The sequence below is a fragment of the Mustela nigripes genome, chromosome 2 (genome assembly GCF_022355385.1).
Source record: "Mustela nigripes isolate SB6536 chromosome 2, MUSNIG.SB6536, whole genome shotgun sequence".
In the NCBI taxonomy this organism is placed as follows: domain Eukaryota; kingdom Metazoa; phylum Chordata; class Mammalia; order Carnivora; family Mustelidae; genus Mustela; species Mustela nigripes.
In genome coordinates, this window is record NC_081558.1 from 171,558,702 (window position 1) to 171,585,543 (window position 26,842).

The 26,842-nt window shown below is 37.4% G+C and overlaps 1 protein-coding gene and 1 long non-coding RNA gene across 4 annotated transcripts in view; both read right to left on the bottom strand.

The window, feature by feature from the left end:
* The window catches only part of CMSS1 (cms1 ribosomal small subunit homolog), a 382,805-nt gene that overhangs the window by 168,925 nt on the left and 187,038 nt on the right, over positions 1-26,842 (bottom strand). Inside the window, exon 1 of one of the 3 annotated variants that reach the window (XM_059392097.1) lies at positions 6,784-6,887. The exons of the other annotated variants lie outside the window; for them this stretch is intronic. The gene's annotated coding sequence lies outside the window, so the exon portion shown is untranslated. Of the gene's footprint in view, positions 1-6,783; positions 6,888-26,842 lie in introns of those variants that run through there. 3 annotated transcript variants of the gene reach the window in all.
* The window catches only part of LOC132012274 (uncharacterized), a 120,219-nt gene that overhangs the window by 8,561 nt on the left and 84,816 nt on the right, over positions 1-26,842 (bottom strand). The window contains exon 2 of the long non-coding RNA XR_009402577.1: positions 8,096-8,145. This is a non-coding gene — a long non-coding RNA (uncharacterized LOC132012274). The remainder of the gene's footprint in view (positions 1-8,095; positions 8,146-26,842) is intronic.

Genomic DNA, 26,842 nt, shown 5'->3' on the forward strand with positions numbered 1-26,842 from the left:
CCGCCTTTAAGGAGACCAGAATATCACAATTTAATTTGAAGTGGCAGATAACCCAAGGATTCTCAAGTTTCTTCATTAACTGACTCTTCAAAAATGATCTCAATATGCATGCTGCTGGTAATACAAAGTACATACAGAGGAATTTCATTCTTTGATTACTATGGTGCTGCTTCTTTTTCTTATTTGGTACGGTGGTGACAAGTAGATTTAGAACACATAAATAGGACACAGAGTTGAAAGGATGTGATGAGCTAACTAACAGTTACTAATAATGGGAGAGGTAGTTGTAGTACAGGTATGATTAACATTGGTCATTAGGAGGTGCTAAAAATGTCATCCAGCTTTACTGTTCTAACACATTAATTCTTGCAGGTCTGTATAATGTACACAGTGGGTCTCTCCAGCACTCAATTCATTTTTGGCTAAATTGAAAGTTAGATAGAGCCATAATTTAACCATTGTAAATACTGATTTTTAGTGATAAGACATCTTTAGAACACATCATTTTGACAAAGGAGAAAATAAAAATGAGCCTGGTATAGAAGTCTTTTATTAACAATTTTATGGTATGAAAGCAATTTTACTATATGTATTAACTACAATTTAAATAAAAACTAAAAAAAGTTTTATGATATATATAATATATATTATATATACACACACACACACACACATACACACCATAATATACCATATGGTGTATATATATATATACACGCACAAACCGTGAATTTGAAAAACTAAAAAACTAATAAAAACTCATTATAGGTCAAAATTAAACCAAGTCTCAGGCAAATACAAAATGGCTCATAAGGAAGCTGTGGACTATAATTAAATGGAGATTTCTGGATTAATATTTTAGACAAAACTAATTCTCACTTGGTCAGTGGATAACATAGACCGTGGTGTCATAAAATCTGAATCTGCTTCAAGAAGAACTACTAAGCAAAGGGATAAAAAAAAGTCTGCTTGATGAGTTTATAGCAACGTTTCACATATCTAAAATGTTAGGACAATTCAAGAGATTTCAGAAACAAGTAAAAGGATAAAAAGGACTCTTGAGCAGCCAAAATGTACAAATTTTATGTACTTCACATATTAAAGAGATTCCTAGTGTACTCTTCTTATTTCAATGCATATCCATAGGGCTGGGTATTTTAATTTCCTGCTCACAGAAGATCAGAAGCACCACTTCTAGGAGGGAGGTTGAATGGGGCACCCTCATAGAAGTCTGTCAGTCTTCACAGCTAGGAAATTAGAAAAAGTATAAAAAGATACACATTCAGCAGCTGTTTAGTATAGTGGTAGACAGACTGAAGTATCCAAAAGGGCCTGGGAGGATCATCACATACAAGAGGTGCTAAACAAATATTTACTGAAATGAAGTGGACTGAACGATGACCTTGGGTCACTGAAAAAAGTTTAAATTATGGTCAACATATGTTCTTTTAAAGAAAAGAAATGGAAATATTTTAGAAAAATTTTCACCAAATATATACTTTTAAAGTTTTGTAGCTTATGTAGCTTATGATTGGGGAATAACTTCCAAGTGTTGAGAATATTTTATTATCTAAAATCACCATTCATAGAATTCTAAAAAATGGAGGTTTTCCTCTAGTACAAATATTTTCATAACATATTTTTCTGAGTGTAATCTTTAAACTTATAAACTTAATAACAAAATGTGGAAATATGATAGAAAAATTGTAATTTACATATATAATTTAAAGTAAAATAAAAAAGTTCTTCCAAGACAGATTTTAACTCCATTAACTATAGGCCATACTTACTTTTTCAAGTAATCATCTTCACTAGTTATAGAATCAAAAATATTGTGTATTTAATTATGTAATGTAACATAAACTTGCTATAAATATTAACACATTTTATCATATTGGTACAAAGTTTTAAAATACATAAGGGCTACACAATAGTTTGGAACAGACAAATAAACAAGACAGATTAATACACACACACACACACACACGCACACGCACTTTCCTTACTATTTCCCCTTCTTTCTTCCATACATCTTTCTTATCAGGAGCTGGAGACAGCACAGAGGAAGATTGATTAGAGGAATAATGATTAAAAATTCTTAATTTCAGAGAGTCTAGAAAGGGAAATGCATATACAATTAAAAACAATAAAAGTGAATTATAACCTTCTAAAGATGCTATTACTGTTCTTATTCTCTAAAGTGTATTCTAAATTAAGTTAGTTCAGCAAAGCTAAACTTGTTTGTGTAGGACACTTTAGAGCTTTTACCAGATTAATCTTATTTGCACCGTGGCTCTTCAAGAATACTGATTACTGTTGGGGTGTCTGGGTGGTGCAGTTGGTTAATTGACTGATTCTTGATTTTGGCTCAGGTCATGATCTCAGGGTTGTAAGACTGAGTCCCGAGTCGGTTCGGTGCTCAGTGCGGAGTCTTCTTGGAATTCTCCCTCTCCCTCTCCCCCTCCTTCTTATGCTCTAAAATAACCAAATAAATCTTAAAAAAAAAAAAAAAAAAGAATAGTGATTGCTGTTTTTCTTAAATTTACTTGACTTCTGATAGTACAACCCTCAGAATTGGTGTTCCACAGAATACACACTGGGAAACATTGATGGGCACCATAACAGGGTTTTCAAAGGCTATGTCTCATTCTCATCCTTTTAATTCTGAGAACTGAATTCTAGAACACAGGGGGAGCCTCTGATTTTGATTTTCAACTCACAAATGATTATGACTCATGTTGTCTGTTGTTGAATCACAACTCAGGATGCCCATATGCTATGCATTTAATACATATTTATGGAAACAGACAGTACTAAATAAGTATCACATCAGCCCTCCTATTAGTGATTCTTGATCACCAGTGGTACTATTTTCCATAAAACAAGACATTGGTACAAAGTATAAAGTAGACTTCAAGTTCAAAACAGGAAACAGGATCAGAAAACAAATCTAAACTGAAGCTAGCTGGGAGACTGTTAGTATATCAAAAAGATGCATATATTGGGGCACCTGGGTAGCGCAGTTCTTGGGCATCTAACTCTTGGTTTCAGCGCCGGTTCTCCAGGTCATGGGATAAAGCCCTGCGTCGTCTTCTGCATTCAGTGAGAGTCTGCTTGGGATGCTCTCTCTCTTTCTCTCCCTCTGCCCCTTCCTCTAGTGATCTCTGTCTCTCTTTCTCTTTGTCTCTCTGTCCTCAAGCTGGGAAAGCCTTCAGACAAACCACAACAATGGAATTACGTTGACCTATAATGTTCGTTTCGGGTTTACGACGTAGCGATCCAACACTTCTATACATCACAAAATGCTCACCACAATTTTATTTGACAGAGAGAGCACAAGCAGGGGAAGCAGTAGGGAGAGGGAGAAGCAAGCTCCCCACTGAGCAGGGAGCCCAACCCTGTCTCTCAGACAAATAATCTTTTTAAAAAAAAGATGAGCACAAGTGGCACTTCCTTCCTTCCTTCCTTTTTTTTTTTTTTTTAAAGACTTTATTTATTTAAAAAAAGACTTTATTTATTTATTTGGGAGAGAGAGTGTGAATTTGTGCATTGTGGGTGGGCATAGGGAGAGAGAATCTCAAGCAGACTCCCCACTGAGTGCTGAGAGTGACCCTGGGGGTGGTGGTGGCTGTGCTCAATCTCATCACTCTGAGATCATCACCTGAAGGGAAATTAAGAGTTGGATGCTTAACTGACAGTCACCCAGGCTCTCCTAGGTGGTACTTCTTAATCAAAGTGATCAGGGTGATCTATTTGAAGTAAATTAACTATGTTCAAAAATCAGATAATGATTGGCTTGAGGTGTTAGGGATCTCACAGATTAAGAGAAAGCAAACTGGGCTATAAAAAACCTTGTTAGTGCATCTGAAAATAACCAAGGGAAGTGTTGTTAGAAACCTTAGAAGAAAAAAGAGAAGTATCAGCCTGTTTTATTCCCTTTATTCTCATGTCATGTTCAAACAATTTCTGAGTTGGAATTAGTTGCCTTATGTATATCCCTGTATATATATACATATATTATGATCAATAACAGGGAGGGCCTAAGGATATAAACAACTCTAGCTCCCAAATCAGATATAAAATATCATCCATTACAAATTAACAGGGCTATCTTAGAAATTTGGTTAGCATGAGTCAGATTAGAAAAACCATTATTTTTGAGCATTTATGTTTGAGGGACACACACACATCCACCCACACAGACATTCACACATCATTTCATTATTTCTTACAACTCTCAAGTATGGTTGAGATTTTACATTTGACAGTACTTCCTCTAACTAATCAGATGTTAAGTGATCAACTACTATGTACCAGGCAGTATGGCAATAGTGACAGATATAAAAATGAGTAAAACCAGTCAGTCTCTAAATTCATGGGGCTTTCAGTCTAGTGGAGGCAAACAGAAGAGGATACCAAGGCACAGAGAATTGAAGAGCCACTTTCTTTTCTATAATGTCAGTTATAGCTGTGGCAACTTTTTACCTCAATAATCACAGTATTCAGTATCAAGGACCATGAGAATTCTAGAAGCAATGAGCCTGAGATTGAGAATATTTAAAAAATATTATTCAACTACTTAGAAGGAACTTATTTTAGAAAAGAAACAAAAAGTATGGTCATTCTATTTTCTATTACTTATTTATTTTCTAATATTTATTTATTTAACTTCAAACAGTCTCTGCTTATTTTATATAATACAACTTATTGGCCTTGAATAAGATTGCTGTTAGAATTTGCTTCGTGGATCCAGAAACCAATCCATCACTGGTGTCTTAGTCTTGATATCAACTCATTTTATAATTGAGGAAAAGACATGTGTCTGTTCTGACGACAGTTTAGCTGAGCTGAAATTGAACTGAGTGTATGAAATACTTTATTTGGCATGGGGTGGGGGAGTCTAAATTCTTCCATAAACATCAGAACTTCTCCCAGTCTTTATAATATTAGGGAGGATTCTTATTTCCAGATGCTCTTACCCTTTACTAAGTGACATGTATTTTTTAAAAAGCTCCTTATTTTGGGGGTACCTTGGGTGGCTCAGGTTGTGAGATTGAGCCCAGTCTTAACCTGGGGCTCCGTGGAGTCTGCTTAAGACTTTCTCTCCCTCTCCTTCTGCCCCTTCCCCATCCCCACTTGCTCTCTAAAATAAATAAATAAATCTTTAAAAAAAAGAACAAAAGGGACGCCTGGGTGGCTCAGTTGGTTAAGCCGCTGCCTTCGGCTCAGGTTATGATCCCGGGGTCCTGGGATCGAGTCCCACATCGGGCTCCTTGCTCAGTGGGGAGTCTGCTTCTCTCTCTGCCTCTGCCTGCCTCTGCCTGCTTGTGTTCTCCCACTCTCTCTCTCTCTAACAAATGAATGGATAAAATCTTTAAAAAAAAAAAAAAAAAAAAGAACAAAAGACCGAAAAACTCCAGACTTTCTCCAACGTTATAAAATACTAGAATGCTGGACTTTTCTTTGGAAATACAAAAATATTTTGTTTGGTTTTGGTCTTTTAATGATATTAATGAGAAAACCAGAGAGATTCTTAGGAAAGAAAGAAAATAGCACTGAAATTAATTTATTTTTATGTAATTCATATATAGCAGAACTTACAAATAGTTGACAACATATTAAGTCTACCAGTTTCCTTCCTAGTGTAAAGATATAAAAGGAAAAAATAATTTTTGTATATTTTATCCTTTTAGAATATAAAAGACAGATGAAAGTATTAGAAATCCTAAAACTTCTATTTATTTTTAATTTTTGGAATACTTGAGTTAAAAGATACTAGTCACCCCTTTGCTTCCCACTCACCATTTCCTTCACAAAGGTTTTTAAAAGAAATAAAATTTAGCTACATGATTATTAATATGGGAATTATCAGAATCTAAGTATGAGAAAGTATCTCTACAATATATTTCCAAACACAAGGTAATTATTACTAAAATGGGAAATTCTTCATTTAAAAATATCTCTAATATTAAAATATTAAAACTCTCATTTAAAAAGTCATCCATCCACTCATTCACTTAACCAGAAGCAGAATGCTTTGCAGAATAGAAATTGTACCCACACTATATGCTCTTGGACCTATCATGTGGGGTCTATCTCTGGGTAGAAGGAACTTTGTTTTAGCCACTAAGTTTTTTTAACAGAATGCCAATGTCATCCTATCACTATTTCATTCAATAGTCAAGCTTCTCAGTCAGCAACAAGAAATGGCAATGTTCCATGGTCTTATCAGGATTTGCAACTATGAATATAAGGTATTTAGTTTAAAATTTTAAAACTGTAGAGGGGCAACTGGGTGACTCACTCATTAAGCATCTGCCCATCCCTGGGATGGAGCACTGTTTTGGGCCCCCCGCTTCATGGGAAGCCTGCTTCTCCCTCTCCTGCTTTCCCTGCTTGTGTTCCCTCCCTTGCTGTGTCTCTGTCAAATAAATAAATAAAATCTTAAAAAAAAAAAATTAAATCTGTGGAGATGGAAGAGATAACACAGTAGCAGAATCAAAGGGATACGGCATCTAACTGGTTGGAGTATTTTAAGCTATATCTTTTTGTTAACTTAATCTCTACTCAACAAATCTATCAATAGATCAATGTGTGTGCGGTTTGATGGAAAGACAAATATTCCCCCAAGGGAAAGCAAATTGCTAGGATTCATGACTCATCTACCTTTGCAGAAAGTGTACCAAACACAGACATCCTTCTTATTAGTGAAAAGATACAGAACATCAGAGAAAAGTTATGTGATGTTATGATGTCTTCTTTTGTCCCTCTCATCATACTCACTTTTGGAGGCTTCAATCTTCTATTATTATGGACTACAACCTCTGGTACTATCTCTGTGCCACAGAATCCTGGTTTTGTACTTCTAAAATTGTGTATTTTGCTTCCATTTGATAACTGTGTTTCAAAATGAACAAATACATGAGGACTTAAAACAGTAATTCAAAAGAAAAGCTCCCTCTGACGATGGTTTTTCCCAAGAGGTAAAGCAACCTTTTGAGGAATGTCAGATTTTCACCAAATACAACTGGAAAGCCACTACTCTAACCTTGGTTGGATTCTCTGACAAGTAAGTAAGTAAGCCCAGTCCTTTCTAAATACAATTAAATATACAGTAGTCCCCTCTTATCCACAGGGGATATGTTCAAGAGCCCCAGTGGATGTCTGAAATTGTGGATAGTATTGAACCTATATATACTGCCCCCCATGGATACATACCTATGATAAAGTTTAATTTATAAATTAGATTCAATAAGAGTTCAACAATTAATAAAATAGAATAATTATAACAATATATTGTAATAAAAGTTATATGATGTGGTCTCTCTCATAATATATCTTACTGTACTATACTCATCCTTCTTGTGATGATGTGAGATGATAAGATGCCTACATGATGAGACAAAGTGAGGTAAATGATGTAGGCATTGTGATGTAGTGTTAGGCTGCTCTTTACTTCTGATAATATGTTAGATAGAAGATCATCTGCTTCTGGACTTGCGGCTGACCCCAGGTAACTAAAAGCACAGAAGGTGAAACTACAGGTAAGAGGGGACTACTGTAATAACTCTTCTATTTCCTGAAATTCAAAAAGGCAAAATTCATGAAAATAGCTTTGAAATATAAGTTTCTCTCAATAGTGTTTTTTAAAAAGATTTTACTTATTTATTTGAGAGAGAGAGAGAGAGAGAGAATGAGAGAGAGCAAGCATGAGAGGGGGAAGGTCAGAGTAAGAAGCAGACCCCCCTGCTGAGTACCTGATGCTGGGGGTGTGGGGACAGGACTCAATCCTGGGACTCCAAGATCATGACCTGAGCTGCAGGCAGTTGCTCAACCTACTGAGCCACCCAGGTGCCCTCAATAGTGTTGTTGTTGCCTTTTTTTTTTTTTTTTCATATCAAAATATTTAGTTATATGTCCTTTCCCTTGTGTCTCAGGCCACCTTCTCTCTTTCTCTCTCTCTCTCATTCTGTGACTCTCGTTCCTTGCCTCCTAGACAGAATATACTATGGAGGTCATTGTTGTGGGCGAATACAGACTGAGAAATCACAAAAACAAAAGTTTACGTCATTTGATAAAAAAAATAATACTTTACCAAATGGAAAATTCCATGAAATGAATTGACACTCCAATCAGATGACTTACCTAAAAATAAGAGAGATAGAAGAAAGTAAGAACCTGGTGTCATACTTAATTCTTGATATACTAGATTCTAAAAAGACATAGCAACTATCTTAACAACTGATGGACAATCCAAAACAAACAGAAACTATACCAGGGCAGGAAACACCAATTCCTTCAGAAACAGTAATTGTTAGAAAGGAAATGGCAAACAGGGAGTGAAAGCAATGGGGAATGGAAGTGGGATTTACTTTCAAATCACTTGATTCTCATATATATTTTTAGCAGGCCTGTTTTGAAAATGTGAACACATATGTGTATAAAGGCCATAGCTAATCGGTGGCAGTGTATGCCTACCACTTTCTCTCCCAAGACCCCTGGCTACTGTCTTAAAAAGAGACTGTCAAAGCCACAAACTCTCAAATATCTTCACCTCGTCTGACTCAAGAAAAAGGTGCCACTGTATCAAATGCTACTGTAATTTCCTCTGTTGACTTTCTTTCCCCCTTAACACTTGGATTTTTTTGGCTGTTTGCTTTTTTATTTTCCAAAGTGAACACTGATATTCATGAAATGTGCCAGATTAACAACTGGGGGGAAATTAAGAGCTTGCTCTATCAAGAGAAATGGCCCAGTGTAGTGGAGGTGATGAAAATTTCTCTGACACTGTGCTTGTCTATATACCTTAGCTCTGACCCACAGTCACCCCAGCTCTCCAGTTTTCATGGTCCATTAATGCCTCTGACTGCTCAGGTTGCTAACATGGGTAAGCAGTCTTGTTCTTGCTTTTAATGCAATCAATATTATTACTACTACTGTGAGCTCTAACTTCCTCAAACTATTTGGGAATTTATATTAGCTGTTAGTTTGCCTTAGGACAACAGGAGAATAAGTTGAACTGAAAATGAGTCTCATATTCTTGAGTAATATTACAGGTTTCATTAAAATCTACTAATATCTTTAAATGGGAGGCAAAGTGTTGAGTGGGCAAGTTGAAACAGGCCTTACTCAATACAGTCTCTGCATTCAATCTGAATTCTCATTTAGGGACATTCAACATTTAATAGACACACAGCTTTCATTTTTCCTTCTCCATAAGTCAATGTTATTATTCATTAGCAACTATGATGAAAGTTTGGTGGATGCTGAAGCTAAAACTATCATAAATGAGATCTGAAAATCATGTCAAAGAGAGAAAAACATCTCCTCGTATTTATATAGGTATTCCAGGTTCCTGAAAGGTCTGGGTACTTTGTAATCCTTAATCATTAATTAATCTCTTTTATGCTCAGGGATTTATGAAACCATTTTGCTTCAACTAGGCAGATACCCAACAACTATTTAGTGCTGGCATTTCCTTTCTGTGCCCAAGCAAGACAATAAACTTTTCCTATCTAGAATTTATGACAATAAGGGAAGTAAAGCTAGCAAAACACATGTTAAATATTAATGGAAAAAGGAAGTACAACACTGAATGCTAACTGACTAATAATTACTCAGTAATTATTTGGAAAGATCACAATATTAGTCTCACAATTATTCCATCTTTGCTATTGTACTTCTTTTTGACAAAGACCAAAGTCTCTGCAGTTAGAGTAAATTTCCATCTTGAAATGGCTAGCACTTCCTGTAATTTCTAATCTCTAGAAGTGTTAGAGAATTGCAGGGTACCAATGACTGTAGCAACACATGGTAACAATTAGATGAAGGGTGCCCTGGCTGCATCTCACATGGAAATCTTGGAAAATTTGAGTTTGGGAACTTTGGCTCTTTTTTTCTTTGCCATGCACAGACTTTATCAACTGAGTCCTTATGGCATTAAAACATTTGGCACTGGCTCAAGTCTATGCTATTGCTGGCAGGAGATCTAATTGGGAAGCAGGGGTGGAGTAGTTACCTTTATCAGGAAAGACTTTAACTTTATGGAAAGGTTCTTTCCTCCCCACCGCTTAAGCAGCTTTACTGAAAGACTTTATCCCAGATGTAAGAACAGAGATTATCTTCAAGAGCAGCAACAACTTATTGTAATTATGTTAGTACAAAGATTGAGAAGGTGGAAATGGAAAATGTTTTGCTAACTTAGTAGATGAGAAGGGCAACATCCTTTATATAGGTCCCATGGCCAGGTTGTGCTGGGGAAACCAAATCCAACCCCTAATCGCCAGGGAGGTCTGAGTTTCCCAAACTGCAAGAAAATTAGAACCTCACTGCCTAGAAAACTAACAATCCCATGCTACACAATAACCAGTGAGTGAGAGGCCATGAGAATCTGCTCACCAACAGATACCAACAGACTTTTATCTCAGTGGCCACCTCTTGCCAATTGCTTGTTATCACTAGATGATAATATATCTATCTTTTTAAGATTATATATCTTTTACAATGATTCCTGTAAGTCCTACATTATAATTCATAACAATGACTGTCAAAGCAATAGGCCCATTTTGCCTATGCAACACTTTAGCTTCCCTCCATGAAGTATTTGTCGGATTTAAAGCACTTTGAAGGTTGGCCTTCAATTGCAAAAATAGCAATACCTGTATACATTATGGGCCAATTCTAGCCTTTTCTATGCCTTAGACACCCAACTGAAAGTAAATTTTGTCATTAACTAATTCCCTTCTTCATTATATAATGGATTTCTTACTAATTTCTAACTGGACTACTGCATCCTTTGTAATCTGGTTTCTCTCACTGTACTATCTTTTTTTCTTTTTTAAAGATTTTTATTTATTTATTTGACAGAGATCACAAGTACGCAGAAAGGCAGACAAAGAGAGAGAGAGAGAGGAGAAGCATGCTCCCTGCTAAGCAGAGAGCCCGATATGGGGCTTGATCCCAGGACCCTGGGATCATGACCTGAGCCCAAGGCAGAAGCTTTAACCCATTAAGCCACCCAGGCGCTCCTGTACTATCTTTTTGAGGTGCAGAATGTATAAGCATGGATCTCCAGAATTTGATATTTCTTACAAAATAGATCAGTGAACACAGTAAAAGATCATTTTTGTGGACATGCCACTAAGGCTGTGTTCTACATGGTTTTATAGACAAATGAAAATTTTAAGCAATATGATATTCTGATCTCAGAAAATAAAAGATAAAAAGGCTAAATCTGAGAGACTCAAATCATTGACTCAATTGGTCATGGAGAGAAAAGAGGAAAGTAAATAAAGGCCTTTGCAGCAGAAAATAACAGGTGATTTTTGCTCTTCTTAACCTTTTCAAACATCTGACAATAGGCTAATGAATACCAAGGACACAAGAAACATACTAAGTCAGGGAAAATTAGAGGCCACAAGACGGTGTAAATCTCATATAAAAAACACCAGCTAAGGCACTGAGAGAGCCAGTAAATAAATACTGAAAGAATTATGAAGGTGACTATTGCTCAGGTTTTGAATAAAGAGTATGTAAAACAAGACCAAAGAAAAAATATTTCAAAAACCAGTTTTCTTTGCTGAGGTGGGAGAGGGAGGCATAGAGAAAGGGACAGAGATAATTACAGGTTCCACCCCCAGAATGGAGCCCTATGTAGGGCTTGATCTCACATGATCTCCTCCTGATATCATGACCTGAGCTGAAATCAAGAGTCAGATGCCTAATGGACTGAGATACCCATGTACCCCCCAAAATCTGTTTTTTTTTAAAAAAATCCCTCATAATACATATTAGAGATAGCTCAATTTTAAGAGTTTGCAAGGGTGTAGTAATCCAAAAGTAATGCATCATGGTCTATCTATCAAGAATGCTTGCTTACTTTGACTGAGATGGTACAATTATTATTGGTTATCTGATTGAATACAGACTCAGGACCATTTGTTCTTAGCTTTAATTTCTTAACTGAAGCAGCAAACTCTAGGAGTCACTATGCCGAGGGCTGAGTGCATCCCAAGCTGGATTTTCTTGGGAAGAGAAGATGTAAGATAAACAAGCTGGATTTTCATCATTCCAAAGCTGAGTTTAATAATACAGAAAGGGTAAAGCTAAAAGTCTGGGATTTGAATGATAGAATTCATGATTATATAGAGAAAATATATTTTTTTAAAGGAGCCTTTAGGGCATAAAATTACAGATGATCACCTTATGAAAAGAGGTGAAAGGTGGGACTCAAATTTATCCCTCTATGGGCAGTAATGATGATAATGGGGAAGGAGGAAAGCAGTGTATTAGTTAAGTACATAACAGTGCCAATAACAAAGAAATTTAGGGGTTATTTAAGAAATGACTTATACAATGAAAACAACTCAAAGACAACAAAAACAAAATTTAAATAAGAGCCAAAGAACAGACGAGGGCTGGAGGAGAGATTGGTTCAGTTTAGTTTCTGAAGTTCAACAGGGGCAGCGGAACTGGAGCCAGTCTCTCTTACTGCCCTTACCCCTCAATTTCCCAAATACACCTACATTCCGTGCAGTTGATAACTAGGGCAAATGATTTCACCCAGGGCTTTCTGATCTAAGGTGTTGGTCTTATCAATTTGCTTTTCTCTTTTCTACTATTCATTCTTGTTCTGGTATATAAGGATTAAAAAAGCAATAGTGGGTTAAAGTCTCTGCCTTTGGCTCAGGTCATGATCCCAGGGTCCTGGGATTGAGCCCCGCATTGGGCTCTCTGCTCAGTGGGGAGCCTGCTTCCTCCTCTCTCTCTCTCTGCCTGCCTCTCTGCCTACTTGTAATATTTGCCTGTCAAATAAATAAATAAAATCTTAAAAAAGAAAGAAAGAAAGAAAGAAAGAAAAAGCAATAGTGGACATGGCAATCAATGAGATGCAGCTGGCCTGTAGCAAAGGGACTGTGAGTAGGAAGAAGCTGTATTTTGGAGGCAAGTAGAACAAAGGATTAGGATCTTCAAAGCCAAGGAAAGCTTCTCTCTGTGTTTTTCCCTCCTTTTCCCTCTTCCCCTTCTTGGGAAAAGATAGAAATTTCACAAAACACAAAGCCTTTCTGAATTCATAACAGTCTCCTTTTTCTCACGTTCAAGGGTGTTTATTACTACTGTTAAAATTTTACATGTATCTTGTTTTTATATTTTTCTCCTAAGAGCTTCAAAGAAGTTTATGGATTTTCATTAAAACAAGTATGCCTGGCCATAGTTATATTGATAAAATTTAAATTTAGAATGATCGGAATTTGATTTAGTAAATGGTTATTTTTCTAGGATTTGCTTTATTACACCATACACATATTTCCTAATCCAGTGGCTCTTAAATTTTAGGTTTCACAAGAATTCTCAGGGTTGTTTATTAATATGCATATTCTTTAGTCACATTTGATCATGGATTTATATTTATTTGGTCTAAGGTGGGGCCTTGGAACTTACATTTTTAATAAGCATCCAAGGGAATTCTTAAACACATACAGTGGGGATAGAGAGGCCCCACTGTGAGATTCTGTCCTAATCTGAGCACTCCAGCCTCCCAGGTTCAGTTTCTCCAAGACAGCCTATTTCTTAGTAACGGTAGTCAAGCAATCTTCTGGAGTTCACACTCATAATAAGTCAAAAATACAAAGTGAGCTATCTGAGAAAGCAAATTATCACCAGCAGGATTTCACTTTTAACAATGCAAGGTGTTATTAGCTATACAAATACAGGAAAGAAAAGGAGGTGCCTTGGTTTTAACTCCACTTCCCTGAATATGATGATGGTTTGGTATTATGAATGAGTTCATTTTTCTGTTCATGAGAGCTGAACTTTTATGGGTTTTCCATTTACAAATGCTGACTTCTGAGACTCTCTTCTGCAATCCCATGACAGCCTTGCAGAACCAGCCTTGATTTCCCAAATTGCAAGAAAATTAGAACCTAACTACTTAGAAAATAACTGCACAAAATCCAATATGGAATGGGTAGGAGGATATGAGAAGCTGTTTGCCACAAGACATCAATAATTCTTGCCTCTACTTCCTCAGAGGCTGGATCTCTCCCACCACTGGGAGAATCTCAGACAAGCTCAGAGCCAGAATTCTTCTTGACGACATGTTCCTCTTCTTTTTAACCTCCATATCCTATTTTTTGTATACTATTGTCACAAACCTCTTGTCCTCAGATCTCAAGTCCCAGCCTCTCTTTCTGCTGCAGCTTTCTTGGATTTATGATATCCTGCTGACTACTCTGATCTGGTATTAGAGGATGTTAAACTTGTGTCTTGCTTCTGACTTTATGACTGATCACACTACCCTCTCAAAAATCACCTGTGACTATATTCAATGGGGCTTTCTTAATCCTCTGTCTCTCCCTAGTATGCTTTTGGGTGATCTCGTCATGCCTTTCCTCCTGTTGGTTCTCCCCCCCGTGGTTTCAGTAACAACACAGTTCTCTTATGGGCACAGTGAGTATTTGATCTGCTTGGTATCAGTCCTTCCAACTCAGCACAACAGAAAATGAAAGATTTGTTTAGCCACAATATACACAATGTTGCTGAGCCCAAGGCGCTTCAGTTCAACTTAAACAAAATTTCCCTGCCTGATTTCATGCAAACCAATGTTAATCTACAGGAGCTGGACTTTACTTGGGGTTTAGGCTTTCAAAGAATATGTAAGGAAAAAAAAAAAAATCAAGTTTTGTTCAAAATTACCTTGAAAATCTCCTAGGAAGGTCCCATGCTAGAAGACAACATACCTTAGTAGGTATAACCCAGGTGGCCTTTTCCTCCAGCACTGGTACAGATTACTGTCTTTGGTTGAATACAAGGATGCTTATGAGTACAAAAGCTGGCTTTTGTACAACAGGATACATGTTGTACAAAACAGTCCACTGACCAAGGCGAGATGCTTACTCTGAGAGGGAACGTGGAACAGACACAGGCTGAGGAAAATCAACACACATCCCCTAACTCAGGTTCATTCCTAGTTATGGATTCATTGAATACAACCAGAATAGACTTGTCTGCACAATGCAAATTATGATTCCTTCTCTTTTTATATTCATTTGATGGGCAGGTATAGTTGAATTCAGGCAAATTTAGTGTTTATATGATACAACTCTACCAGACAACTTGAGTGCTGTTGTTCAATCAATATACAGATGCCTATACTCTTGACTTCTAGTGCCGCAAGGATAAACAAAGGATTGAGGCAGACATAATATCAAGTATGATGATCCACCTGAGAGAAATGAACATTTTTCTTTCAAAAATTCCCTGAGTACATAAAATCAAAGAAACTTGTGATGTAGTGGAAAAAGTACTATATATAGTGTCAAGAGACCAGGATGCCACTCCCAATTCTGACACATATTAGTTAAGTGAACTGGGCCAGTGTTTTTACCTCTCTAATGGGTACATGTACTAACTGCTTTTGAGGTTTACAAGAAAAACAGCATGTGAAAGCATGTGCCATAGTCACTGATACTGGTAGGCACTTGCTGTAGGTTTGTTTGCTGTCAGCCAGTAAACTGAAGCTGAGAGGCAAATTAGCCATATAAGGAAGAAAACTACCAGCACTGACAGTAGAAGGCACATAATAGGTGCTATGAAGTAAGTTAAGAGAGACATCAAGTTGATTTGATTAAGCCAGTATATAATTTTCTTGTTCTAATATTCTTTTATTTTCTCCACATGGTCATTGGTACAAAGTCCACTTATGGCTTCATAAACATTGGCTTAAAACAAAAATGCTTCTAATCAGATTTGGCAAGAAAAGGAGAGAAACATAGGGTGAGGTAAGCGTGAGGCTAGTGCTGAATAACAGGGATGGCAGTGCCTCAGTACATGAGTCACACAGACACCGAGCGGTACATTGCTAGAGATAATTTGCAGGTAAATGCTGCACTAGCCATTACGTCATCTCTCCTCTGCCCTTTCTTCATCAATCACATTGCCTAGAATCTGATGCAATCCAGTAAGAATGTCTGATTTACAGACAGCAAGAGAGCCTCAGAACACACACATACTCATCAGAGAAAGCAGTATGAACCCAAACTGAAGTTTCTGGAATTTCTCTTTGTTTAAATTGCCCTTTAGAGGGGAAGTCTTATGGGTGGGATATGTAACTACTGATTATGTTCTCTATCTAAAGGTTTACAGGACTAGACTTTATCATTTTGGACGAGTTACGCTAGCTCTGCGGGCCCCTTCTACATCTACCCAATTAGATGATCTTCAAGGTCCCTCTCAGTTGCGCAATTTCATCATTAAAAATTCAGGCCAATTACACAGATACAGTGGACAGATAAACATCTAGTTGTACAAGGCAGACACAAAATCTTATTTGTTCTCAGTTATACAGATCATTCAAGTTTTTGGCTACTGCTGTCCCAACTCTGAATGATGAGGGTGTGAAGCTCTGTATGAATCTTGTGAAAGCAGGGAAAAAGTGGCAGGTAGGAACTGGTACTTCTAGAAAATGTGAATGTTCATACCTGAGATTATAGGGACATTCTATCATACAAGCTTAAAAGCAAATGCTCATGGGGATATAATATATTAACACTTATTTTCAGTAGCGGCAATGGTTCAAAAAACAAGGAGTTGCAAGGGATGCAAAAAAAAAGAAGGGGTAGAGGAAGAGCACCCCAATCTCCAAATAATTTGTAACTTAAGAAGGATGCCATAAACCAAATTCAGGGCCAGTCAGTACATGATTTATCCAAGAGATAGCAACTTGAGAATTCATATAACACCAGTTCCATAGGAAGGAGGAAGTCCGTCATTAGAGACCAATACAGAGCAAAGAGGAGGTGGTCAGCCTCCAGCAAGTCTGACCCATTATAATGCTTTCCACTGTTATGGCAACACACTTTTTCAAAGCTGACTAATGCAAACAAACACTCAAGAGACCAGTCACGGGAAGATTCGCAATGGAATGTCCAGAGAAGGGTGTTTGCAGCAAAATTTGGGACTGGGGGAGAATAGATAAGCCCAGTGGGGATGAAAACCAAATGCCTTGTGGTGCTTTCTCTTACAACCATCACTGTGTGGGGTCCCCACCTTGCATGCTGAGTGGCAGGGGGCAGTTTCACCCCACAGCACCTGGAGCAGCATTCAACAAGGGTTCCAGCCCTTTAATTGTTCAGCCAAATGATTTATAAAGCTTGGCAGCAAAGACAAGATAGACTGGTTTACATTCAAAGGATTCAACTTGCAGGTATTCTGAAAATCTTGGCTACATCTTTAATGAGCACTGTTCTCCTTGGGAAGGGAGACAATAGAAAGGGAGAAGATGTGACCTGCCTGACAAGAAAACGGGACCCAGCTAGATGGAACATGTTTCTCCACTCTTTCCCCACTATCATTTACCAAGGCTTTGGTTGACCTCCTTCTTTCTTACTAAAAGCAATCAGACAAGTACATTCTATTCTTTCTTTACCTAGTGTAAAATCCCAGAATCATTAACATATTCTCATACACTGGACTCAGTTGGTTTGTTCTGATTGTTTACTGGTGATTTAATCTTTTGATCAATTAGGGTAGGAATTAGCCAACTTTTCTCCTAGAGAATATAGTAGATATTTTGTGGACTATATCCTTCCTTTCTTCTTCTCTTTTCTCTTTCTTTCTTTTCCTTCTTTCCTTCCTTTCTCTCTCTCTTTCCCTCTCTTTCTTTCTGACTATATGGTTTCTGTTGCAGCTACTCAACTCTATCATTACAGCACAGAAGTAGCTATAGTTTTTATGTGAAAAAAATAAGCATAGCTGTGTTGCAATAAAACTTTATGAAAATAGGTGAAGAGTTGGATTTGGCCTGCATAATTTGCTGATTGTTGAACTAGTATGTATCCAAATAGCTGAAAGGTGATAAAATAAAAAGGTACTACCAAATTTAGCACCACTTAAAACAACTTATTTATTAAAAGATTTTATTTATTTATTTGTCAGAAAGAGAGCACAAGCAGGGGGAGCAGCAGGCAGAGGGAGAAGCAGACCCCCTGCTAAGCAAGGAGCCTGATGCAGGACTTGATCTCAGGACCCTGGGATTAAGGCCTGAGCTAAAAGCAGAGGCCTCTGCTCGGCAGGGAGCCTGCTTCCTCCTCTCTCTCTCTGCCTGCCTGCCTACTTGTGATCTGTCAAATAAATAAATAAAATCTTAAAAAAAAAAAAAACAATGTGTGTGTGAGTACTTATGTGTATGTAAAATACACGGTGATTCAAAAGAAACTGAACACTTTAAAAAAATCTAACACTCAGTAACTAGATTATTTTATTAAAAATGTAGTTTGCACTAAATTTATCAAGTTACCCTTACAGGTGTCTTGCCATAGGGCAACTCCAGGCTTTGACTACAGGTTTTGACTAGTTACTAGTTGACTAGTTACTGAGAAATGTATTTCTGAAAGGGTTCAATTCTGTTTTAACCAGCCTGTCTATTATTTGTGTACACATTATAAAATACTTTAAATGATAAACACTAAATTATAACCAATGGTTATTCCTGGAGTATGGGGCAGGGGGTGTTAGAAGTTTCACTTTCAGCCATGTTCTTTGAATTTTTTACAAGCATATATTACTTTGTGAATAAAGAGGTGTTTTGTTTTTCTGTCGTAAAGAAGTGTTATAGGTAGGCAATCTGTGGTACTGCAATTTAGAACTATGTCTTGACTTGAATCATCTACTGAGGCTTTCTGTAACTCCCTTCTAAATATAGCATTCCTTGCTTTCAAACTTTCACCTGCTTTTATTTTCTTCCAATTCTCTTTTCCCCTCTGTTGACTCAGCCTAGCAGCAGTAACACATATTCTTAGATTTACAGCTCACATTCACTCACCAGGAGATGCCAATAAATATCTTATGAAGTTCCTAACCTAGTAGGAGAGACAGATAATAAACCAGAAAAACATAAATACACAAGTTATTTTCATATTGTGGTAAATTCTCTGAGGGGCAGGGTAATGAGTAAAGCCCAACTGAGAAAGTTACATTTAGGTACAGACCTCAAGGATAAGAAGGAGGCAGTCTTGTGAATTAAATTCTAGGCTAAGTTTAAAGTTATCTGGTCTTGACGCTTAGTGTTTTCATATCCTGGTTACACATTAAAATTAATTGGGGGTGGGTGCCTGTGTGGGTCAGTGGGTTAAAGCCTCTGCCTTAGGCTCAGGTCATGATCTCAAGGTCCTGGGATGGAGCCCCTTATCAAGGTCTCTGCTCAGCGGGGAGCCTGCTTTCCCCCCACCCCCGCCTGCCTCTTTGCCTACTTGTGATCTCTGTCAAATAAATAAATAAAATCTTTAAAAAAAAAAAAAGTAACTGGGGCACTTCAAAAAATACTGATGCCTGGGCCCAGCTAGGAGCCAGTAACTCTCTGAAGGTGGAGTCTGGTATTGATTGCTTTTCCTCTTCTTTTTTTCTTTTCTTCCTTCTTACCTGCCTACCTTCCTTTTTTAAAAGCCAGGACTGAGAACTACTGTTCTAGAGTCTAGACACTTCTATACCAGCATAAACAGAGTCCTTCAGAGATTAGAGGGATGCAACTATCGTGAACCCAAACTATAAAGTTTCAGAATGTGTGGGGCTTTTTGGTTTTAATCTAGCAGGATTAACTGAATGCATTGTTTGGTGAGGTGATGAAGCCCTGGGGTTTCTCCCTTTACTGCTGAGCAAGACACCACAGAAACACCCAGATCCTTTAATTGGGACCTTTTGCCTGAGCCTCTGGCAAATTGTAAAGCAAATGAACCTTCAAGTGTCAGACTTCTTTGATGTATTTAGCAAAGGGCTCACTGAAAAGGCTAGACCCTGAGCTCCTCCCAGACCAGCTAACAGATTCAAACCTGGCTGAACCAGATAAATTCCCATGGTAGATTTAGCTTATATGGTATTGTAAGGGTATACATGTTCTCATATTTATATGCCTCCATCCACCCAATTCTAAATAAAATTGGTAATAGATGATAAGGAAAGTAAGGGTCATTAGAATTGTTGATAATCTTCTAAATAATTTTAGGCAGTTGTTGAAATTTCTTTTCATCCATTCATCCATTCATCCACCTATCCATCCATCCATCCATCCATCATACACCTACCAATGTACACATACTCTGTACCTCCCATTGTGGTACATGGGATATATATGCCTCCCATTCCAATGGGAGAGAAACACAAGTAAGAATCATGTTAGAATGTGACATGTGCTGTGAGACAGCGTTCCCATCCTTCCTATTATCTCTGTACCTTGCAGAGGTATCTCTTCTACTGTGTAGAGCTCATTTCACTTTCTATGATTTGCTTCAATATGTTTTTCAACTAAAGCTCCCTAAAACACAAGGACTATCTAAGTCTTTATCTTCAATACCAAATATAATTCATGGCATAAAGTAAGCATTTCACAGCTGTAAACGGAATCAAATAACAGATACTTAAGAGAGATGTAGATATAGAGTGGAAGAAGGTCTGTGGGAGTCAGGGAAGGCTTCGAAGAGGAGTGATATCTGGGATGAACCAAAGGATGAACCAAAAATCTGGTAGAGGTTTCCTCTGGGTATGTGTTTGGATTTTGTTCCACGGCAGTGGAGAACTACTCTTGAGTTTCTAAGCTGAAGGGAAAGACAATGTGATAGAATCAGATTTGGGCCTAAGAATAGCCTCTCTGGAAGCATTATGGGAAGTGCAATGGGAGGGTGGGAAAGCAGCAAGTCTGGGGGCAGGGAAGGTCGATAGGGAGGCTGCGATACTGCACTGTTGGCAAAGATGGATCCAGAGCAATTCAGGATGTTGACTTAACTGACAGGATGTAGGGGGCTGGACTTCATGGCATGTGTTTTCCATACTCATCTCACTTCTGAGTTCATCTATTTCTCTTTTGGTCAGATGCCCTCCTTTACTATTGCTGTGAGAGAAATTACTTTGTCCTGTCCTATCATATATATTGTTGAGATAACCTAAATCTTCTGTGAAACCAAGTGGAGACATATCTATCTGTCTGTCTGTCTATCTATCTACCTATCTATTCATCCTAATTAATTAGATACAGTGGTCCAGAGGGAGAGAGAAGTTTGGGCTTCCTACAAGGATGACAGGAGAATGGTGGGGTCATTCATTAGCCAAAGCGTGGACTAGGGCAGAAGAGGGGTGGTTTGGGAGAAGAAAATGAGTTTCATTTGGGCATTCAAGAGGAACTGGTCAGAAATCAGTCAGAAATATTGGCTGGTGCTCAGAAAGTGTGAGACACAGGTTTGAGAAATGGAAGCATTTACATCACTACTAAAGCCAGTGGTGTACTATTAGGCTAACTGTTAGAAAACAAAATAAAACAAAAAAGGCAAAAACAAAAACAAAAACCCAAACCTCCCGGATCTGCAGCATTTACTGGTATCTGTGACATAATTACTCCTACCTTGGTCAATTTCAAGCTACCAACCTGATGGTCAATGAACAAAGAATTGAGAAGAGATGTGCATAACATGTCCTTAGGAGCTGACTCCAACATACCAGTGGCTAAGGCCAAGAATAAACAAAATTATCTGATAAAACGAAGAGCAAGAGAGCTGAGAATAAAACTCTGGGAAGTACGGATATTTAAGAAATGGAGAGAAGATAAGTCAGGAGAGGGGTTTTAGCAAAAGTAGTCACAGAATTAGGAAGCAAAAGGAGTTAGAGAAGGTAAGGAAAGAAAAAATTCAAGATAGACAGAGTGATCTATAGCGTTAAATGCTGTTGAAAGGAGAAGATAAATGAGGGAGAGAAAGAGTACACTGGGTATATCTATGAGGATGTTGCTCATGACCTCTGTGGTGGGAGCCCAAGCTTGAGCTGAAGAATAAATGAGATATAGACAGGGAGGAGATCCTACTGGAGGAAGGAAAGGACAGATACAGGGAAGGGGCTAGAGGACAAACTGGGTATGAGGAGGTGGAAGAAATTTAAGGGAGCTTTCTCCTTTTCCCCATTCTTATTTTTTTAGATTAGCATATAATGTATTATTTGTTTTAGGGGTACAGGTCTGTGATTCATAGTCTTACAGAACACATGGCACTCACCACGACACATACCCTCCCTGTCTATCACCCAACCTCCCCATCCTCCACACCCCCCTCCATCCAGTTACCCTCAGTTTGTTTCCTGAGATTAAAAGCCTCCTATGGTTTGTCTCCCTCTCTAGTTTCATCTTGTTTCATTTTTCCTTCTCTTCCCCTATGACTCTCTGCCTTATTTCTTAAATTCCACATATCAGTGAGATCATACGATAATTGTCTTTTTCTGATTGACTTATTTCACTTAGCATAATACCCTCTAGTTCCATTCACATCATTGTAAAGGGCAAGTTTTCATTTTCTGATGGCTGCATAATATTTGTAATGTCTCACTGTATATATACACCACATCTTCTTTATCCATTCATCTGTCGATGGACATTAGGGCTCTTTCCATACTTTGACTATTGTGGACATGGCTGCTATAAACAATGGGGGGCATGTGCCCCTCTGGATCACTACAGTTTTATCTTTGGGGTAAATATCCAGTAGTGCAATTGCTGAGTCTAGGGTAGCTCTATTTTCAACTTTCTAAGGAACCTCCATACTATTTGCCAGAGTGGCTACACCAGCTTGTAGCCACTTTCCTACCAATAGCAAAGGAGGGTTCCCCATTCTCCATATCCTTACCAATATCTGTCGTTTCCTGATTTGTTAATTTTAGCCACTCTGACTGGTGTGAAGTGGTATCTCATTGTGGTTTTGATTTGTATTTCCCTAATGCCAAGTGATGTTGAGCACTTTTTCATGTGTCTGTTGGCCATTTGGACGTCTTCTTTGCAGAAATGTCTGTTTATGTCTTCTGCCCATTTCTTGATTGGATCATTTTTCTTTGGTGCATTCTTGTTAAGATGGAAAAGCGAACATGTTTTTATATGAGAGAAGGAGATGGTAGAGAGAAAAGGGGAGGCTGAAGATACATGGGAGAGAGGGTCAACCTGAAGATGTCTGTCCTAGAGTAAATCAGCAATCATGGTTAAGAATATAGATTATAGATGAAGTGGAGTCACCTTGGGTTGAAGAAGGAACTCTCTTTTCTTTGGAAATGGGATATGAAGGGATTATTAGGAAAATTACTAGCTTTGAGTTTAATCTCCCTTTCAATAGCCCAAAGAAATCTCAAAAAGTTATGTGATCAAAAGGTATTTAGGAGATAAGAGGAATATGAAGATGATCAAAGATCTATACAAGCTATAAAAGAACTGAGCTCTATAAAAATATGAATAGGCTGCATTTTTCTCTTAGAAAAGTTGTGCTACCCACAAGTCCTACTTCCCATGGTAACTATGTTAAGTAAATGTCTAATCCAAAAAATGCACATTTTTTGGATAAATATATCCAAAGATTTTTATAAAATATGATATATCTATATAGATAGATAGATATATATATCTCTTTTCCATTCATAAAATATGTTGGTCCACACACATTTAAACACATGAAAAATGGATGAAAACTTATCCAGCTTAGTGAAGATGTTTTCAGTAGGCTACCCTTTAATTACAAAACATCACAAGAAAATACTTTTAGATCCTAAATCTAGGCAAGATTTATCTTTTACAAAAGTGTATTATTTTATGGAGCTAAGTATAATTTTTTAGATAGTAACAGATCCTGTTTATATTAAATACTCTTGGAACGATCCAAAATGTTATTCCCAAATCTTAAAAGACAGCATGCACTTCTGCAACAGACAGAAAAAATACTCTGAGTAATATAGTAATGATTCTGAGTATATATAACATTAACTGGTTTCAATTCTATAATGTAGCAAGAGCCTGGAATGACACTTGTGAAAAATTTTATTTGACTTGATTTTGACTCAATGTGGAAAGCCCGAGCCCATTTTTTCAAACTGATTTTCTTCAGGACACATTATATTTAATTTACATTTTAATAAAGTTTGTGTAATAAGAAGGTGCCCTATGAGTTAGGTTGCCAGATAATGGCATTCCAAGGGTTATTAAAACTCTGTTACCTCATAGTATTCTTATTTTATCTTTTCATAAATATTCTCCAATTTCATAGCTGTGCAGAAAGTTTTTAACTATTAACAAATCTATATTTCACTTTAGAAGAGTTAACAGTAGGATTACTGAAGTATTCTTCTTTTGCAGAGCACCCCGTTATCCTTGCTGCTTAGGCCCCCTTCACCCTCTCCCCTCTTCCCTCAACCTACTGTAAGAATTACTGGGGAGCGGGGTCCTGGCAATTTTGAAAAAGATCTCTAGGTATTCTGATATGTAGCTAAGATTGAGAAACATTCAGGTATGAAAAAGAACAATGGACTTGGAAGACTTAAACTCAAAACTTGCATTTGTCACTTCAATGTGGGCTTCATGTTCTCAATATACTTGTGAGGATTAAATAAGAGAACATGTAATATCACTTCATATATTTTTAACGATGGGAATATTTCTTGGAAAAGTTATTATATTCCTAAATTTATTCCTAAAAATCTCACTGGGGACATTCATTGACTGCTCTAAGCCTTTGGAGAGATATACGCCCCTGCAAGTACGTATCACAATTTACAAATACGTGGATCAGCCATTTGAAATGGTCATACTTGTTTCTAATGTGAATATCCTCTCCTTAAATAAGAAATGGTCTGCTTATTTGTACAAGAATGAGAATATTCTGCTGCAAAACTAGGGAGTATATTAACTGCTTTATTGAGCGTTAACATGGGGTGAATGCTTTCTTGGTTTTGCATCTGAAAAGCTCTTTTAATTTTCCTTTGCCCTTATGGGAACTCATAGACCAAAGTACTTGTGTCTCTTGCTGTTTGGAGATATTTCTTGAGTACTCTTTTATTTCCTTGTTTCTCTGCCCTTTATTTTTAGCCACTGTTTAAGCTCCTGGAGGGAAGGCACATGCTTTATACTTTTTCCAACTCCCCTCTACTTAAAGAAGGACTCAAAATGTAATTAACTTTTTGGATAAAAATATTTAGAGACATGTGCTTGTTCCTATTCCCCTTCTTCATGGAATTACAGAAAGATAGTATCTTTTACAAACATGGATACATGTTTGTATTTATTTTTTCCTCACTTTTTTGGTTTTTTTCTCCCTTTGGGCATCTGACAGGAAACGGATTTTCAACTCTGGCTGTATATCAGAATTACACCAGGAAGCGCTGGAAAAATACTGATGCCAGGACATCACTCCCAAAAATCTGATTTAATTGGTTTTAAGGGGAACATAAGCAATGGTATTTTTAAAAGCCTCACCAATAATTCTAATTGCAGCCAGGGCTAAAAATCTGTTGGTGCACATAACAGGTTTTCAATGTTGATTTGAATTTGTATATGTTGATTTGAATTTGAGAGGACGTGTGACTGGGATTAGGGGGTTGAACACTCCCTGCTCACTTAAAAAAAATTTTTTTTAATTTGAGTATGGTTGATACACAATGTTGTATCAGTTTCAGGTATACAGCAGAGTGGTTCAATTTTTCTATATGTTATTATTACGCTTACAAGTATAGCTATCATCTGTTACCATATGAGGCTATTATAACATTACTGACAATATTCCCTATTCTCTGTCTTTTATTCCTAGACTTATTCATTCCATAACTGGAGGCTATATCTCCTACTTTCCTTCATCCATTTTGCTAATTCCTTCCCGTGTTTACTTTGTTATCTCTTCAGATCTTAGCAAGTGCCTATAAGGTCTCATATTAAGTTTGGTGGGATGGTAACTGGGTGGGTAAATGAATCAATGTTAAGTTCTCTAATATACCATGGTTCAGCTGTGGTTGCTAATTCAAATTCTGATATGGAAATACAATGTCTATATCTGTTTTTGTCTTTCTCTTCTCTCTTGACCAACTTACTCACTTTACGGTGGAAATGCCATTAATGCATTTCGTTCATCACTGTGCATCTAAGTGCTTAACGCAGTATCTGGTATGTAATAGCTGCTTGGAAAAATATTACTTCAATATATTTCTTTCCCTCTCACATCCAAACATATAAATACAAATACAGAGTTGCAAAAATAATCGTTTTATGAGATTTTAAGATTCAGCCTTACTATTACACCCAGAAATAAACCACAGGCATTACTGCTCTCATTGGATATGATTGACTCTTTCGCTAGTAAGTAGGTGCCAAGTACTTGAGAACTATTCCAGTTTCTTTATTCACCTGGAATCAAAAGACTGACTATGTATAGTAATGAGTTTCAGTAAAACTAGTCTGAATAAGTAAAAGCTTGTTATTTCTACTTTCCTTTCTATCACATTAATACCTAACTTTTAATATTAACACATCAATAACATACCACCATATTAAAACATGGTTTACCTTACTCTTTGTACCTTAAATGTTCTTCTGCAGGAAAAGAAGGAGACTAAATTGATGAATATTTCTTAAAAACTGCTTTGAGTTGTTAAGAAACTCATTTCTATCATTTAAGGATTTTTTTTATAAAGACAGGGCAACTTGCATGAGCAGTGAAATGCAGGAACAGGAGGATTAGGAGAACAGGGTCACAAGGAACGGAGTCAAGAGCTGGAGTCAACTGGTGAAACTGGCCAAAACAGGTGTTATGGTACTGGGGCTCCAGAAAAATGGGGGAGAGGTACAGTAAATGAGTTATTAGACAGGAAGAGATGGTCTTCTATCTGGGGGATCTTCCTGTTTCCTCCCTTGGGTGCCCTTCCCACCCCTAGTTTGTTACCCAGAATCCCAGTCATGTGGGCTGGAGTCCCTGAGATCCCAGAGCAGAACTAGGAAATGGAGCACATAAGGCAGAAGTCACAACACCTAGCTCTTAATTTCCAGAGACTCACTTTGGACTTTATGAGTTTT